The 14,647-nt window shown below is 44.0% G+C and overlaps 1 protein-coding gene across 1 annotated transcript in view; it reads right to left on the bottom strand.

Moving 5' to 3' along the window:
* Positions 1-14,315, bottom strand: part of CORO1C (coronin 1C) — a 72,488-nt gene extending 58,173 nt beyond the window's left edge. Inside the window, exon 1 of the mRNA XM_045791505.2 lies at positions 14,184-14,315. The gene's annotated coding sequence lies outside the window, so the exon portion shown is untranslated. The remainder of the gene's footprint in view (positions 1-14,183) is intronic.
* Positions 14,316-14,647: the final 332 nt, after the last annotated feature.

Below are 14,647 nucleotides of genomic sequence, written 5' to 3'. Positions count from 1 at the left end.
TCCCTTTTTAATACCCTATACCCTGGGCAGTGACTAAACCTATGCTCCTGACAATGTTTCAAGGGAACAGTGAGATAGAGTGGGAAAAGTCTGGCTTAGGTGCAAGACACAAGTTTACCCTGACACAGTCACTCAACCACTAAATCATTTTTGTCCTACGGTTGTTGGTTTCTTCATCTACAAAATGGGCAACCACCATGTTATTATTCTAGGGATCCTACTGTAATCTGAAGCCTACAACTTGATACGAAATGCTCATTTCATTGGGATCCAGTCCACAACCCCCTATAAAGACACACAATTCACTGAGAACTCCATTAGTTACTAGCACTCACAGGGTTATAAATACAACACATACACTCAACTATGAATGCTGAGTAGGTCTTTAATCCTTGTCATTCATCATTCATTTATTCAAATATTTACTGAGCTTTGATCATGTGGTTGGCATTATCCAAGACATGGCAGACACAACGCTGAGCAAGGAGACCTGGCCCTAGCTCTCATGCAGCTTACAATCTGCTGGAAGACACACATCATAATCAAATAATCACACTAACATTAATGTGCTGCTGTGACAAATGTTGGGATGCAGAATTGCACACAGAGGGAGTCAATAGCCAGGGCAAAGAACCACCTCTCAGTAGTAGCTTCAAAGAGCCTTCTCTCGGGACATCTGGGTGGCTCAGTCGGTTAAGCATCTGCCTTCGGCTCAGGTCATGATCCCAGGGTCCTGGGATAGAGTCCCACATAGGGCTCCTTGCTCAGCAGGGAGCCTGCTTCTCCCTCTGCCTGCCTCTCCTCCGGCTTATGCTCTCGGTCTCTCTCTGACAAATAAATAAAATCTTAAAAAAAGGGGGGGGGGGCGCGCCTCAGTGGCTCAGTCGTTAAGCGTCTGCCTTCGGCTCAGGGCGTGTGATCCCAGAGTCCTGGGATCGAGCCCCGCATCGGGCTCCCTGCTCCACTGGGAAGGCTGCTTCTTCCTCTCCCACTCTCCCTGCTTGTGTTCCCTCTCTCGCTGGCTGTCTCTTTCTGTCAAATAAATAAATAAAATCTTAAAAAAAAAAAAAGAGGCTTAAAAAAAGGCTTTAAAATTAAGGTACTCTGCCCACAGACATACCCAGAGCTTGAAGGTAAACATATTGAGCAAGTGATTTCAAAACGAAATTAACACTGTTTAAATATAAATCTATGTCTCCAGAATTTTCAGACATCCTATAGAAATAGAAAAGTATACCTCTTAAAATCTTACCGCCTTAGGGCAAATCATTTTGTCTGATCCTTTCTGGTAAAAATACAAACTATTTCCTTATCTGCACACCTCTCTTCAAAAGGAGTAGGGGACAAAAAACCCACAGAATGTCAATATCTACAACAAAGTACAAGAAACAGGAAGAATGTAACTTTACTAAGGAAAATCCAGTTACTACCAAATAAATACTTTCCCACCACCCACTACCTTCCAAAGACCTCGGTTCTTGAGGAAAAAACATCATACATACCATTTCACCAATAAAATGAAAATACCTCCAGGGAAGTGAGACAAACAAATAAAGCCCTCTTTGAGGAGGAAACAGTTGGGCTAAGTATTTTGGGAGTGAATATTCTATTACAAGAAGCAAAATTTTAGTAGCCTTAGCTGGCAAAACTGTAACACAATCCCCCAAATTTATTTTCCTTCCATACTGTATGAAGAATTGCAAAGACAATCAGTCAATTCTTTATGTTAAATTAATTGGACTGCATAATACAACCAAAAGAGAAATACTATATGCCTCAAAAGAAAGTAGGAAGAATCCCCTTTAAAGCATTTTGACTAGAAGACTAACATAAGGATCAGGGGGCTTCCTATCCCTAATACTCTTTTAAAAGACTGCATTTATAACAGACAAGCAAAAAACCTACATTTATAGTTAGTAGTAATCTCTAAAAACTGCCAAGAAATACACACACACATAAATGCAATTATAAAACTTTTTTTTTTTTTAAATGTAGGCTCAATGCCCAATGTGCTGTTGAACTCGTGACTATGAGAACAAGAGTGGATTGCTCCAGATGCCTAGGCGGCTCGATCAGTTGAGTGTCTGACCCAATTTCTGCTCAGGTCAGGATCTCAGGGTTGTGAAACTGAGCCACAGCGGGCTCCATGCTGGGCGTGGAGCCTGCTTAAGATTCTCTCTCTTCCTCTCCCTCCCCACCTCCCTGTGCGGGCGCGCCCTCTCTTGCTCTCCCTTTCTCTATTAAAAAAAAAAAAAAAAGAGAGAGAGAGAGTCACATGCTCTACCAACTGAGCCAGTCAGGTGCCCCTACAGAACAATTCTTATGATCACTTATTACAACTACAAAACAATTCTTTGTGATCACATATCACAATTACAAAACACATTTTTTGTGATCATGCATCACTAATACAATATAAACCAAAGCCTATGGTTTCTCAAATTTTAATAACACACAAATGAACCCCCAAATGATTCAACAGCTGGAATAGTACACAATTTGCCCTATCTTAATTTACCCAGTTCTTGTCAATTTCTCAAGTCAAATGAATTCAAACACATTAAAACCTTGGAACCCAGGAGCCCCTGAATAGGGCTGACAGGTGTCCCATGATACCCCTAGGGCTGGCCTGGAGGCCCCTCAGGATCCACTGGGGACACTTAACAGGCAGTCAATGCATTAAAGGATAAGAAACTTGAGAGGAGAAAGACAGGAAAGGGAAGCTCAATGTTTTCCTCATCTTGATACAAATTATGGTTTTTCTCCTGTCCACTTTAGCAAAAACTCACAAGATGAAAGCATGCTTCCACTGGGATGTTACTTCAATTGCTTCTAAAGTCAAAGCTGCTAACCAAACTACAAAACAAAGACCTAAAAACGCCAAGCTACCAATATTTTCAACTTATTCAAGAAGTCAGTTAAGTAAATTTGCAATGAAGTACCAATATGTAATGTCACCCTGTTTTTCATCAGAATTCATGCTTTAAACAACCAGAGCTCCAAAATGTGCTTTACAAATAAAACATGTTTCAATAACTAAACATGTACACAAACGCACACACTGTTTACAGTATTTATAATAAAAATTATGGGGTTGGATTACTGCTAAATAATTTCATAAGCAAATGTTCACAATTAGTAATCCTTCTACACAGAAAAGTCCCCTTCGTTACTTTCATCTTCTAGTAAAATGGAAAGACTGACCATCTCTATCACAAGTGTATCACATAAAACTGAAGTTCAATTATTCAACTAACATTTATTGGACACCTACTGTGTGCCAGGCAGCATGCTGAGGATAGAGGCACGGAAAATGTACCATATTCTCTGCCTTCAAGGAATGTGAAAGATAGCGGTATTAGTGTTCACTTTCACAAACTGAAAAATAATTCCATACAGATATTTATTTTTAAATTTCTACTCATTTAACCCAAAATATAATTCATATTAGCGGAGAAATCATTAACACTAGTGACACCCACAAATTACATTTTCATCTACCTTTATAACTCCATATCTAAACTATATTTATATTTTACATACATAGAATATATATTCTATTATCATGACTTCCCACAATCTGGGCTATTTCCTCTATCCATCTTACACTCCTCCTCCTCTACTACACCTGTTCCAAATCGGCCAAGTGCTATTTTATACACCCTTAGGGCCTCAACCCCATGTCCCATAGATACTGACTCTCCAACACCTTGTCCTCTCAACTCCCATGGAGCTCAGTCCCCACACAGAATTCAGTATCGAGAATTATACACTTGAGGGGCACCTGGCTGGCTCTGTCAGTAGAGACATGACTCTTGATCTCAGGGTTATACGTTTGAGCCCCACATTAGGCGTAGATATTACTTGAAAAAAATAAAAGGAATTGTACACTTGAAGGCTAGAGGAAGCTTGTAACATATTTTTTATACTATTACACATTTTTTTTAAAGATTTTATTTATTTATTTGACAGAGATAGAGACAGCCAGCGAGATAGGGAACACAAGCAGGGAGAGTGGGAGAGGAAGAAGCAGGTTCCCAGCGGAGGAGCCCGATGTGGGGCTCAATCCCACAACGCCAGGATCACGCCCTGAGCCGAAGGCAGACGCTTAACCACTGTGCCACCCAGGCGCCCCACTATTACACATTGTAAAAGCAAATAAAATACTTTATACATAAAAATGTTTGAATGAGTTCTTGGAAACCAGACAATCCAAACCCTTCAAAGAGGCAACAACAAAAAAGAGAGGTCAATTATTTCTCATTGTTTGAAGGAAGAAGGTGCTTTCTGATATGAGTTTATAAGGGAATAGAAATACAGAGATCAGCGCCTAGCTCTGGCCAGTACAAGCCAACCCAATTTACAGCCATTACTCTGCCCTAATCCACTTCTCAAAGGTCAAAGAAACCAAGTCACTGCTAAAACTTAACACCCTTTCAAGAGTGGTATCCAAAAGGAAAGAGAAAAAAAAGGGATCATGAATATTCGAAAAACTTAGCAGATTAACTGTTTTAGAGGTAACAGGAAGAACCTTTCAAAATCAGGCAAGGCTTCTTCCCTATTCCAGGTATCAGAGCTAGCCTCTTTATATGGGCTCTCCCTGATTCCACACGCCTTAGGTTCAACTTTCCCCTTGAAACCTTGTTGGGCTGACCGAATGCCAAAATTTCAGAGAGATGATCTATTAATAGGAATATTCCTTTTTAAAAGTATTAATATAGGGGTGCCTGGGTGGGTCAGTTGATTAAGCATCTGACTCTTGATTTCAGCTCAGGTCATGATCTCAGGGTCATGAGATCAAGCACCGAGTGTGGCCCTGAGCTCAGTGTGGAACCTGCTTAAGATTCTCTCTCCCTCTCCCCGCTCTGCACTCTCTGTCTCTAAAAAAATAATAATAATAATAATTAACAACAATAAAAATATTAATATTGTACCTCTGAGAGGGTAAAGGGATGTGAGGAAAATAATATAATTAAAGCTCATTGTCATCCTAGCACTGATTAACAGTGACTGTGGCCATCCAGGAACACATTAGCAGAAATGAATTTGAACCATGTGCTTTACTATTTAAAGGAGATCAGCTTAACCAGGGGAGTAGAAGCTTCAAATGAAGAAAGGAGGATGAAGCCCGTTGAGGGCTGCCGGGGCAGGAGGCCACCATACGCCAGCACAGACTGGTGGGGGTAGAACATGGTTCCTTCCCTCTGTTTCACAGGACTCCACTATCACCATTAAAAGGTGAAAAACCTGTGCTGCGAATTAAACAGATTTCTTCAGTCTAGGCTGGGAACTCACCCACTACTTATAATACCAAATCTATACTACAAATGCCATCTGAGTTCCAAATAACCGAGTTCAGCTTTGGAACACAACCCAGTCCCGGGTTGAGGACTCAATGTACACAGTGCCTGCAAAACAGAAACTGTATCTGGGCTCTCAACCATTCAGGCTTCGAAAACCACATGGTTCACAACCATCCTTTGCAGGCGATAGGCATTATTTGTTCCACTTGACAATTTCAGCCCAGTGCAGGCAAGGTATATCTATATGGTCTAAGAACAAAATGAAACTCTCAGGGTACTAAAAGAACCAAAAACGGTTAGAAGTTAGATTAACTTTTCCTATAATAGCACTCTGAAGCAGCAATGGCTCAGATAAGAGAGAAAGCCTAAGATTACTCTATTTCTAAAACAGACAACAGGCATCTTATTAAATACCACCCGAAGAGCTACGGCCGGCACTCAGAGCTACAGCCGGCACTCGTTGGCTGAGACCCCTCCCTTGCTTGCCAAGAAAAACTAGGATGACAATGTTAAGCTAAAGACACTACTAACCACAAAATTAATTCACCACCTAGCTTGTAAACTGAGGGGTCTCCCAATAAATCCTTCTGCTTAAGGGAGAAGATAGCTCAAGTTTACACGTGTTTTTCAGTCACACTCATGCACCATCTGAGTTTTTACATTTGTAAGTCAGCCTCAATTCTTTAAGTTCCTAAGAATGAAAGGAATTAGAATCTTTAACTAGAAAAGAATGCTTGACCATTATGAAAAGGAATTTAAGTATCTTTCATGTGAAGTAAGCAAACAATGGTGATTAAGCATTTGTCCTAAGAAGGAGGTGCTTGTGAATTCTGTCAAGAACCCCTACAATATCAAGAGTGGAAAATACCCCCTCAAAGGCTGCACTCTCCCAACACTTCCTTTCCCACATGTGTTTATGGCCTTTCACAAAACTGAAAAACTACAGCTCTGTTCATTCAGGATGAAGACCTCAGCAGTTCTCAGAAAATGGGAACACACATCTGACCCCACCATGGCACAAAAAAGGCTCTTGCAGCAAACTGCCCTGTGCCCAGGTTCCCAGTCTGTCTTGGTTCCATGGAACCAGAATGACCACACTATGAAGCTGTGATCAACTTCTGCTAATCCTAAAGGGTTTTCACTATGCCTGTTACAATCTGTGTAGTTCCAGTACCCCAGAGCCTTGCTCCTATCAAAATTAGCGTCTCCATATGCATACGGCCTAATGGTGCCGATTATTCTGGCAAGACGCAATGCAAAGCCACCTTTGCAATACTAATTGGTCTTTGAAACTCTTGAGATAAATACCTACAACCACTGTTTACTAATGGTCAGATTATAAGATTGAGGAAATAAAAAATTTTTTACATTGAAACTAAGAAATCGAATCTACCAAAAGCTTATCCAAGAGATTCAGTGTATTTTTAAGTTCATCTAAAAAAACCTGAAAATCTGGACCAAGCTTCATAGTGTAAAATACACGCACAATCTAAAGATGTGAGAAAACGCACAAACATTGGTACAAACTACGGATAGTGGTGATAAACTGAAGAGGCAAACTCTGTGAGATCTGGCAAAAGACCGTGGTGGAAGGTTAAGAGGGAACTGGTGCATGCGGTCAAGGACTAAAAAGAGAAAGTACATCAGGTTCACACTGCAAAAAAAAAAAAATTCAAGACACTACAGATTGACACAACCAACTCTAAAAATGAATTTCACAAGACACATCTAAGGAGGTGGAAGGCAGCTGGGGGAGGGGGGGTGGAACAGTTACGTTGCAGATCTTGGGCAAGTCTCTCATGCTCCTATGACAACAGTCCCTTCAACTGTAAGAGGAGGAATAGACCAACAAGGTACTTTCCACTCTGGCTGTGATTCAGAATCACCAGGGAGCACAAGCCCAAGCAGATGTATTTATAAAGGTCTATAGCTGATCCTCATGGATAGTCAAGAGTGAAGACCTCTGGGGGCACCTAGGTGGCTCAGTCGGTTAAGCAGCTGCCTTCCGCTCAAGTCATGATCCCAAGGTCCTGGGATGGAGCCCACATCGAGCTCTCTGCTCAGCGGAGAGCCTGCTTCTCCCTCTCCCTCTCCCTCTGCCTGCTGCTTCCCCTGCTTCTGCTCTCTTGAGCTCTGACAAATAAATAAATAAAATCTTAAAAAAAAAAAAAAAGAATGAGGACCTCTGGACTTGAGAAATAATCACCCAAACACCCTACAATGATATATTCTTGAAAAGGAGGTGAGATACTGGTGCTATGTATGATCCATTTTCATAATTTTTTAAAAAAATTAATGTAGGCAATTTCATGGCCAAAGGGGGAGGATATGTATTGTGAAATTATTGCCTTCAGTCATACAAAATATAAGCCTCCCTATACCGATCTGTATTCCACTTTCTCTCACTCTGACCTTTGCATTAATTTGACTTAATTTCTCTTTACTGTGGCAAACAGGAGGAACCATTTTTGTTATTAATGTGAAATTCAAATGACAGGCCCAGTTTAACATCCCATGTAGCTACTGAGGCTCTTTCCCAAATGTTAGTTTTCCACAACACTGCCATTCACATTATAACCAGATGAGGGTCTCAGGCACCACAGCGCAATCTCCTTCCAAACGCTAAAAAGATATCCATCTTTTCCAGGAACTAAACATTTTTCCGTCAGATAGACAGACAGACTGAATACAAAGGAGGCCTGAATAAGAGAAGCTTGTCTAAATAGACATTTCTAATTCGGATAGAAGGCAAAAACAAAATAAAACAAAATCCTGCCTCATCTTTAGTATTACCTTCCTAATCTAAAATTAGACATTTTCCCTCTCTTCAGTAATTCAACTTTGATTAGAAGTCTAAAATGCTGAGGTCGGAGTGGGAATCCATATTAATAGCTTAATTTCAGAAATAAAATGTATTAAACTTACCCTATTTGATTCTCCCCAGTTCCATTCATTAACAGACATTAAGAATGATGACAGAGGAAATACAAATTTACTCATGGTCTACTCAGGTAGCCCAGCCAGACACCATTAACATCCCTACAGAAAACAGGCTCAGGGAGGTGGGATAACTGGCAGTCACAGCTATTAAGAAGTGGAGCCAAGAGTGAAACCCAGCTCAGTCTAGCTCTGAAGGCCTGCACCTTTCATTGCCTCAGTTTCTCTAAATATAAGACTCTCTTAGAGCAAGAAACTACAAAAGGTAGGGATGGCTCATTAAGTCTGAAGGGATGAAGAAATTTGAAATTTATTTTTCTTTTCTTTACTACCTAACCATAATCCAACGACTTCAGTGAACACAAAAAGAGAAATGTTCCCAAACAGCCAACCGGTTTCTCCTAATTCTCAAGACGATACTAACCGGGGGCACACCTGGGTGGCTCAGTCAGTTGAGCGTCCGATTCTTGTTTTCAGCTCAGGTCATGATCTTGGGGTCGTGAGGTTGAGCCCCACATCAGGATCTGTGCTCAGCATGGAGTCTGCCTTAGTTTCTCTCTCTCCCTCTCTCCAAAATAAATAAATCTTAAAAAACAAAAAGATACTAAGTGAAGTATTTTCAATGAAACTATTAAGAGTGAACACAGGAGCACAAAACATAACTAAAGACTACTAGAGTCAGATGCTCTGAGAGAAGCAAGAGAGCATGAACCAAAGAATGAAAGGCAAGAAGGCGCGTGCCCTGAAAACCCAGTTTACACCCGTCATCAGGTGTACGGAGGGAGGTTCCAGTACTGACCGACTCAGGACCATCAGGGCTGGCTTGCTGCGTTCACACCAAACTAAAACCGTTCCCTGGCCGTCTGTCCTACTGAGAAGGCTGTGCACCAGTCATCACTGTTCATTAGGGGGAAAGAACCTGGATGAGAAGGTTCTGCCCTCAGGAAAATGTTTCAAATGCTCGGTTTTACATCTGAACAATTTTTGGCAAGAGCTGGACTTAGGTGCCAGAAAGACAGAGGGGGATAACCCTGTACTTCCTGTTACTTTCACACAGGCAACAAAGATGTCAATAATCATCAGAGAAACCCACTGACCTCAAGATCTTTCCAGTTAACTTCGATAACCCTTCATTCAGCAAATAACCCAAAAGGCGCTCGAGACCACGCTGTGTCTGCCTCCCATAGGAACTTCGCTCTCACATTCTGCCTTCTATGGAAGGCCCTTTCAGACAGTAAGCTCAAGTTCGGGTCCAGTTCCCTGTAGCAGACAGTAGTGATGAATGTCTGAGGTGTGAAGACAGGGACCATGTCGGCCTGCAGGGTTGAGGAAGGTTTCATGGAGGATTCCAAAGGACAAGTGGGATTCAGCAGATTGGGGGGGGGGGTAACTAGTAAGTTCATCCTAAGAAGATCTGAAGGCAAGGAAGTTTCAGGAAGTGGCAACAGCGATGAAAACATAGGAAGGAGAGTAGTGAGAGATGAGGCAAGCTGAAATCAGAGACACCTTGATCCACAACCACGTGAAGAAGCCTGAAGTTTAACCACAGACAGGAGGTGGGAAGCCAGCAGAGGATTTAAAAAGGGGAAGGGCATGTTCCTCATGAACCCTTTATGATCTAGAACTAATTTAAATCTTTCCCTAACCCTTTCACGTTTGGTTTTTAATTTATAGAACCAAAATATTGATGAGGATGTGATTTAAGGTCTAAGTAACTTTTTTTTTTTTTTTTAAGGTTTTGTTTATTTATTTGAGAGAGAGACAGCAAGAGCACAAGCAGAAGGAGGGGCACAGGGGAGGGAGAAGCAGGCTCCCAGCTGAGCAGGGAGCCTGAAGGGGCTCAATCCCAGGACCCTAAGATCATGAGCTGAGCCAAAGGCAGATGCTTAACCAACTGAGCCATCCAGACACCCAAGCTCTAAGTAAATTCTAACTCCATTATCAACTGACTCTCATTATGCATAAATTGGACTTCACCAAAATTAAAAACTTTTGTGCTTCAAAGGATACCATCAAGAAAGTGAAAAAGTAACTCACAGAATTGGAGAAAAATTTTGTAAATGATACATCTGATAAGATGCTATATAATCTAGAATATATAAGTAACTCATAACAATAAAAGGATAATCAATTTAAAAAGAAGAAAAGCATCTCAATAGATTTCTTCAGAGAAAATATACAACTGTCTGCTAATTACTTCAGAAAACGCTGGACATCATCTGCCATCAGGGAAATGCAAATCAAAACCACAATGAGATACTGCTTCACACCCACTAGGATGGCCAGAGTCAAAAAGTAAGAGAATAACTGTTGACAAGGATGTGGAGAAACTGAAACCTTTATACTATTCTGGTGGAATTGTAAAATGATGAAGCTGCTTTGGAAAACAGTCTGGCAGTTCCTCTAACAGTTAAACACAGAGTAACCAATTTGACCCAGCAAGTCCCAAGAGAAATGAAAACACGTCCACGCAGAAACTTGTACAGGACACCCAAATGTCCATCAGCTGAAGAATGGATAAACAAAACATGGTATATCCATACAATGGAATATTATTTGACCATTAAAAAAGGATATAGTACTGATGCATGCTACAACATAAATAAACCCTGAAAACACTTATACTTATAAAAGACATGAAAAACCATATACTGAATGATCCCATTTGTATGAAATGTCCAAAATAGGCAAATTCACAGAGACAGAAAATAGATTAGTGGCTGCCTAGAGCAGTGGAGGGTGGAGAATAGGGGGGTTGAAGGACCGCTAACAGGTATGGGGTTTCTTTTTGGACTGATGAAAATGTTCTAAAAATGTGGTGATGACTGCAAAACTCCGTGAATATAATAAAAACCACTAAATTGTATACTTTAGATGGGTGAACTGTATGGTATGTGAATTATATCTCAAAAAGTAGTTATAAAACAAAAAAAAGATTCCATTATGCATTACTGAAATATAAATAAGCTCTCAAAAAGGAGTATAGAACCTTGTTCACTCATTTTAAAGGATCCAAACTAGGGCAAAGAAAACCCAGAGAGATTCTATTACTTAAGATTCTAGGTACTAGGTCATACTGAAATATTCATGAGGATTTCCACGTTTTAATACAGAAAAGACACCTTAAGTTGGAAAAGACAGAGAAGTGTCAAAAAAGAGGTTTTATAACTCAGAAACAGGATAACACAGAGAAGCCACCAAATGGAAAACAAACATGGATTTGTACCCTGCTATGAAAGAGACACCCAAATTTATTACTGTTCCACCTCTGAAAAACTCAAAGGCGAAACAGCCCAGTTAATCATATCTGTTTCTAGGGGCTCCTTGGTGGCTCAGTCCGTTGAGCGTCTGCCTTCGGCTCAGGTCATGATCCCCGCGTTCTGGGATCGAGCCCCAGGTCCAGCTTCCTGCTTAGTGGGGAGCCTGCTTCTCCCTCTGCCTGCTGCTCCCCCTGCTTGTGTGCTCTCTCTCTCTCTCTCCGACAAATAAATAAATACAACCTTAAAAAAAAAATCTGTTTCTAAAGCACCAGTTTGTGACAAATCAAAGTATTAAGAAATAATTTGCCATTCCCAGTTACATAACTGAGAACTGGTAATTTATCCTTTTGAACATTCCATTTCACAGATATTGGAGTGACTCTCCTCATCATGGTTGGGGTGGATCCCAAAAGTGACAGGTGCATTAAACATAAAATGTAAACCAAAAAATCCAACAGTGTTTAAAAAAGTACTGTGTGTCACCCTGAATCTAATCCTGAACTGTGTAAAGTAACAGACATAAATGCTCATTAGCACAATCTGCAAAGTAACAAATGAACATGAAAAATTCAATACTGTATGCAGTGTGATAGCTCACTGCTATGTGTCTATTAAAATTCGTCAGGCTTCGATGTACCTTCCACAAATAATCAAAAACAAATATGGCACATTTGTCAAAAAGGTGTGGACCCGACCTTTATACCAATCTTTGTTCAATCCTCAGTACATATGACTATCACCTACCACAAAACATTGCACTGCACGGAGGCCTAACATTCAAGAGAATGTTTTATTTCACTTCTCTCCCAAGTAGTTATGCAACCTCTCAGACCCAAGGGTTACTACTAGACTTCAGAGCCAAACACTGTGACTCTGAAATGTACCTCCACTCAAAAAAATAAAAACAAAAATAAAAAAATAAAAAATTACTTTCCTTAAGTTTGTTTTCTGAAATATACAAAAATCAAGTCCAAAACAGATTTCTCCCATTTCTTCAGTTTTACAGGGAATGCAGAAAGTGAAGTTATACAAGCAGATATCTATTTGCCTTCACAAATGAACAGACGGTACAAAGCAACTGCTTATACTTCATCATGTTTTTGTCTATTCTACCAGGCCCTGGTGTCAGGAGAGAGTTCTGCCAGATAAGGACAATGAAATGCATTATTATATAGAGTGACTAAGAGCCCTGCAAGTACTGTTTTAGAACGTAATCCCAGGCAGGAAGGCAGCGGGAAAACGGCCTAATATTTTGTGATAACTATTACCAAAAGTAAAGACACTGGCCACCCGGGGCCAATTTAAAAACACGCACTACATTCAATTCTGTTTAAATGTCTTACAGGGAAGAAAGGCCTTTGTATCTTCCTATCCTGGGGGAGACAACTTGCAATTTGCTTCTCACACCGAATCCCACGTTTGCAACATGTAGAGCAAGTACTTCAGACACCACAAAACAAGGGCAGCCTACATTAAGGCCAAATATAGGATGTGATTCTAAACCACGATGCAGTAAAGCCTACGTTTCCTTTTCCAGCGATCAAAACCCTTTGAACACTCCCAAAAAAGGACGGCAGGGCCAGCGCCTCCCTCCAAGAGGAAGCCCCTTTCTTCTCGGCTCTCCCTTGCAGCCTGCCACTTCCCCCAACACATTCAAATCATTTGAGAGACGGCTAGCTGGTGTGTGCGCGCCTGTGTGGACAGGCGGGAGAGCTGGGTTCCTGCATTTCCACCCTCTCCATCTGACCTCATCCCCAGTCATTCAGGCGCAGCGGAGCCCCACCTGCACCTCGCTCCTTTTGACTGCGTCCCTCGCCAGCTGTTCCGCTATTAGGGGAACACGTCTCTGAATCACCCGGTTCACTCCGACGCTCCAAGCCCCCGACCCTCCAGCGTTCCGGCTCCGTTCTTCCTCTCCCAACCCCCCGCCAGTCCCGGCCCTCCGAGCCCGCCGCTCCCACCGCCCCGCTCAGCGCTCTTCCCAAGCTGCCCCCGCCCACATTACTCCAGTTCTAGCCGTGCCCCGCCCTTCCCGACCCCCGAGCTAGATCTTCAGGGCCCGGAGCTGGCTTCGCACCCACAGCCAGCCACCCTCAGGCTGGACCGCCGCCCTCGCCCCTCCCACGCAGGGCCCCAGCTCGCCCTGGCCCCACGTGAGCCCGGCCACTGCCCACCCCCCCAACCCACTCGCTCCCTGGGGCGGCTCAAACCCCGCCCCCAGGCCCGGCGCCCCGCGGCTCAGCGCCCCAGCCCCGAACAGCCCTTCCCCACCCCCGACCCCACCCAGCCAGGAGGGTCCCCAACCCCTAAAACCCTTCCTCCAGCAGCCCCGTCCCCACCCGACCCGCGGCTCTTCACCCTGCCGGGAGGCTTCTAAATCCCCAAAAGCCTCCCCTGGGCAGCTTCCTCCCCACAGGGACCCCGGTTCACCCTCCCCAGGCCAAGCGGTTCCGTCCCGAGCCTCCCGCAGCAGCCCCTGCTCCAACCCGCTGCACACCGGCCGGCGTGGGGGGGGCTCGGCCCAAGGGTCCGCGCCCCGCGCGCCCACCACAGCCCACTCCCCTCCACCGGGCCCTGCTCCACGCCCCGCCGGCTCCTGTCAGCCGGCGCCGGCACATGCTGAGAGGACCGGTCGGCCCGCCGGCTCGCTCCCGAGCGGTCCCGCCAGGCGCGCGCTGCTCACCAGGGCCGAGGTGCCTGAGGCGCCGCCGCCGAAGTCCCCGCTGCAAAACCCGGCGAAGCCTCTAACCGCTGCCGCCTCCCGCCTGGCACTGAGCGCCGCGCGGGGGAGGGGCGCGGGCAGCCGCCGCGGCCGCCGCCGCCGCACGCAGGCCCCGCCCCCGCGCCGCGCCGCGCCCAACCAAAGGGCCCTCGGGCTGCGGCGCGCCACGCCCACTTCCGGGAGGGGAAGCCCACTCCCCACCCCTCGTTCCACGCCCCACTCTCGTTAGCGCCCCCTCTGGTCGCGCCGAAGGATGCCGGTGGGCTGCGGAGGAAGGCGGTACCCAAGCACACGCACCGCCCACTAGTCCACTAGCCGGAGGGCCACGCCCATGGGCGCTCCCGAGCCACGCCCGCTGCTCCTCAGAACCGGGAGCGGCGTTCTTAGAGCTCCGCCCACTGACCCGCTTGGGTCCGCAGGGCCGT

This window comes from Ursus americanus, chromosome 30, assembly GCF_024610735.1.
Source record: "Ursus americanus isolate L20-20 chromosome 30, mUrsAme1.1.p, whole genome shotgun sequence".
In the NCBI taxonomy this organism is placed as follows: Eukaryota; Metazoa; Chordata; class Mammalia; order Carnivora; family Ursidae; genus Ursus; species Ursus americanus.
This window is presented reverse-complemented; position numbering and strand designations above follow the sequence as displayed.